We start from the raw sequence: 4,528 nt of genomic DNA, 5'->3' as shown, positions 1-4,528 counted from the left end.
GTACATCATAGGATATCAACAGAGTTTCAGTAAAGGAGAGAAGGCCTCGGTCATGATTGCCTCTTGTTTCCTTTGTCATATCCGGTTTTCTCAATCTGTTAGTACTACCACTGCTGAGGTCAGGTTCACCCCTCCATAGGTACTTCTGGTATGGTCTCATCATTCAGTATGGCATCAAAAGCTGACATCTAACTGGTATGAACATAAACTGTTTCGTTAGTTTTTACTTACAGGGAAAGAGGACAGAAATCTGCCAGGATTGTCATTCTTTGTTCCTTTTTGTGATTAAAAGGTTAGTCTTGCTTCTCATCAAAAGAAGTGTGACTGGCAGATCAAGGGAGGTGGTTCTCTCCTCTACTCTGCTATTATGACACCTACTCTGGCGTACTGCATTCAGTTCTGGAGTCCTCAGCACAGGAAGGACATGGATCTGTTAGAGCAAGTCCAGAGGAGGCCACAAAGATTGTCCAAGGGCTGGAGCAACTTCCAATTGAGCACAGGCTGAAAGAGTTGGGATTGTTCAGTCTGGAGAGGAGAAAGCTCTGGAGAGACCTCATAGCAGCTTTCCAGTACTTAAAAAAGGCCTATAGGAAAGCCAGAGAGGGACTCTTTACCTGTGGATGTAGGGTAACATTTTTGAGCTGAAAGAGGGTAGATTTACATTAGTTATTAGGAAGAAATTTTTACTGTGAGGGTGGTGAGGCACTGGAAGAGGTTACCCAGAAAAGTCATGCATCTCATCCTCTGGAGGTATTCAGGGCCAGATTGGATAAGGCTGTGAGTAACCTGGTCTAATGGAAGGTGTCCTATTGGCAGTGGAACAGGCTGCCCAGGGAGGTGGTTGAGTCACCTTCCCTGAAGGTGTTTAAAGGACGGGTGGATGAGGTGCTGAGGGGCATGGTTTAGGGATTGTTAGGAATGGTTGGACTCGATGATCCAGTGGGTCCTTTCCAACCTAGTGATTCTATGATTCTATGATTCTATTGCAACCCCCTGCCGTTACAGGGATTTGCAAATAGATGATCTTTAAGGTCCTTTCCAACCAAAATTTTCCATAATTCTTACAGTAGATGATTAGAGTAGATTGATGATTTTGACATTTTTCATCTGTCTTGGACATAATTTATCATGAGACTATATAGAAAGAGTATGGGGAGTGAGACATTTCACATCACAAAGTAAGTGACAGTTATTAATTCTTGTTGAATACACAACCTAAAGTGAGGTCAAGCAACAGTGGTGCCAGAAGAACAAACAAAATGTGTTAAGCTTTGGTTAAACAATAGTAAACTCATTTCCCATTAAGAGATTTGTATAGAGATCATGTAGGCAGGAAACATATGAAGTTCTTTTTTTTATCTTCTGGAAGGGTAAGAGAACAACGGCACTGAAGAAGCATCCTTGGAATAAGAGCTATTGACAGAGTACAGAGTTAAACTGAAAAAACACAGCCATCCCACCAGTTAAACTCATTATCACAGTTCTTTTCCTAAGGCAGAGGCTGGCAGAGGACCTTAATTAGTTTATTGCTGTAGGGCTCACAACAGTTGAAAAAACATGAAATCAGCAAAGCTGGTGAACTCATTGGTCATTTGAAAGCCTCTCCAAGCGAATAAGTGCAAAACATCCCATCAGTACAGACCCCAAAGAAGTATATACATGTTTAACAAGGATTCGGTTTCTCCTCCCTACCTGGGAAAATATCCAGGAGACAAGGCCAAAGTCAAGTATTTTTCTGTTCCTGATGCGTCAGCAGAGTTCTGGCAGGCTCCCTAAGAAAAATGGAGCATGCATTTGTGAACACTATGTGAGCCTTTTGGGATACATTTTGAGTTGGACTGTGCTATGTACCTAAGGTGTTTCACAGGAAAATATAATATATTCTTGACAGTAAAACAGGTTCTGATATTTTCCAGGTGAAAGTTTGAACTGTGGAAAAATAGTAGGCAGTATTAGCAAAGCCTCAGAGGAAATCAGGAGAGCCCCAGAACAATGGTGGATAATGAAATTTCCCCGTGTTGGATTTGACTTTGCAATTAATGCAGCAAGGCTACAGGTAAACCACAGCAAAGATATAACTCTGGCTAACACATTTGCTCCCTTGAGGGAGGATGCGCACAGAGATTAAAAGGAAGTTTTAAAGAACTAAAAATTCGTAGGAAAGTTAGTAGACAGCTAGTATGAAAGTCCTACTATGTATAGATGTCCTAAAAAGAGTGAGTAGAAATCCTGCTTGAACGTGAGAATGTGGTAGAGTTAATCAGAAGCTCTGGTTTGGAGATGCCCTGATGGTAGGCACAAAGCTAAACTCAGCCAGGCACACTCAAAACTCAGAATGGTTGAGGTTGGTAGGGACCTCTGGAGATCATCTGGTCCAACTACCTGCTCAAGCAGGTCCACCTACAGCAAGTTGCCCAAAACCGTACCCAAGTAGTTTTTGAAGACTCCACATCCTCTCTGGGCAACCTGGGCCAGTGCTCACAGTCACTGGGAATCACTTGAAAGAGCCTGGCTCCACTCTCTTTGCACCCTCCCTTCAGGTATTAATGTACCTGAATAGGATACCCCTGATACTTTTCTTCTCCAGGCTGAACATTGCTTTCAGCCTTTCCTGTAGGAGAGAGGCTCCAGGCTCTTCATTGTCTCCCTGGCTCCTTGCTGGACTCTTCTATGTGTCCAAGTATGTCTTGTACTGGGGAAGCCAGCACTGGGCACAGAAAACTGCAGAAAAACACTGCTGAAGCCCGGGTTTGAACCAGGGACCTTTAGATCTTCAGTCTAACGCTCTCCCAGCTGAGCTACTTCAGCCTGGCTAGGGTGCTAATTTCCACAAAATCTTCTGTAAGATTACCTCTCAGGAAGTGTTGGCAGGGCATCCTTACAACATCTCACTTGTGTATGCTCAGAATGCCAACAAATACTATGTCAACGCAGCTGGGATGGAGAAGGATATAAAAAGTTTCATTTATTCCCAAGACAGCAGTGTTGTCTTGTAGTAGTTGGCTGCAACTAACCAGAAACCAATTTGGGGGTTTATTTGCCATTGCCAGCCAGGAGGCTGCAAATACAGACATAGTTTGGGAGATATTATTTCCCAGCTACAGATCTGTCATTTGCAAACTGGAAACCTGGGAGAGATTTGGGTTACAGATACTCTCTCATGGTGTTATCCTTACCTTTTTTATTCCAGTGATGGCTTCACAGCAAGTCACACTTTATGTGTGTGATCTTCGTTTTATCTCTCTGTTGCTCTCAGGCTGTCCTTTTGCTGTCCACGGAACAGACGACTCCACAACAATTCCAGAGTTTTGCAGTGGCCCTCTTTAGTTCACTGCTGTAGCTAAGGCCAGGCATGTTAGTTCACATTACTTAAACATGAAAAGTTACCATACTACATCCAAATAAAGGTCTATGTATCCTAACAGTCTCATGGCAATGACTGGTAGTAGATGCTACATGTGTAGTAAAGAATATAAGAGGGATCCTCCAATCTTCTAGTGACCTTTAGGGCAGAGGCTTCTAGAGGCATGTCTTTGTGTCTCATAGCCTTTGTGTAGTTTCTAGGTCAGCTTCAGCATCCACAGTCTATAATGAACTTATGCACTTAGCAAGCTACTGATTTTGAGCGAATTTGACATTCCTTGCTACGATGATTGTTAAATTATTTTATCTTTTTTGGTGGGTAAAAAATTACTGTTGATTGTTAAATTATTTTATCTAAAAGATCCTCTCTGTCCTGAATACAGTAGTTAGCAGTCAATTACTGAGTAATGCAGACCATGGAGAGGCCCCTGGGACCTGTGTGAATGCTGTACAAGACAACCATTAACAAGGTAAGAACTATTTGTATGAAATCATTAATTGCAGTCAAACTTTCAAGATGCTCTTGGGTGGACAAGTAATATCACTGAAGTACTTGGAGCTAGGCCAGCCACCTGCAACAGCTATATTTTAAGTACTAAGAGGAATGGTAAGTTTATTACATTCTGATGCACAATGGGTGTACCTTAAGTCTATGTAAAAAAAAAAAAAATAAAAAAGAAAAAAAAATGACAAGAAAGAATAATGCTACAAATTAGGTATAACCACTGCTCTTCTTTCAAGGATTTTAAGATTTCATAAGGCTTCTTTATGAAGCTGGTTAACAGCAATGACAGCAGTTTTAGTGGAAGCACAAGCATAAAGAATGGGCCCAAATAAAGACACTTGTAAAACGTGATGAAAGATAAGAATCAATTCTCTACTTTTCAGTAAGGTTTTTTTTGAGTCTCTGAGAAGCTAAAAGATGATACAAGTGGAAAAAGTAGCCAGAAGAAAAGTGTCAGATTTGTGAGGAGTAACCTGTGGGACTCAGAGACAACTTGTGTAGCATAGGGATGGGGGTGAGTAGTGCTGGGGACAATTTAGGGAAAGAAATTACCACAATCACAGAAATTCTGCCATATTTCTGTAAATAAAAGAGGTTCCATTAAAATGGTGTTTGTTGCTGTCAGCATTTTTTCCTAACTGAAAAAAATACAGAAGATCA

General features: G+C 41.5%; 1 non-coding gene across 1 annotated transcript; it reads right to left on the bottom strand.

Annotated features, from left to right (window-relative positions):
• Positions 1-2,735: 2,735 nt before the first annotated feature.
• On the bottom strand, positions 2,736-2,808 carry TRNAF-GAA (transfer RNA phenylalanine (anticodon GAA)). Its single transcript has one exon. It is a non-coding gene; the product is annotated as a tRNA-Phe (tRNA).
• Positions 2,809-4,528: the final 1,720 nt, after the last annotated feature.

The sequence above is a fragment of the Cuculus canorus genome, chromosome 2, assembly GCF_017976375.1.
Source record: "Cuculus canorus isolate bCucCan1 chromosome 2, bCucCan1.pri, whole genome shotgun sequence".
In the NCBI taxonomy this organism is placed as follows: Eukaryota; Metazoa; Chordata; class Aves; order Cuculiformes; family Cuculidae; genus Cuculus; species Cuculus canorus.
Note: the sequence above shows the minus strand (reverse complement) of the source record. Positions and strands in the feature narration are given on the sequence as shown.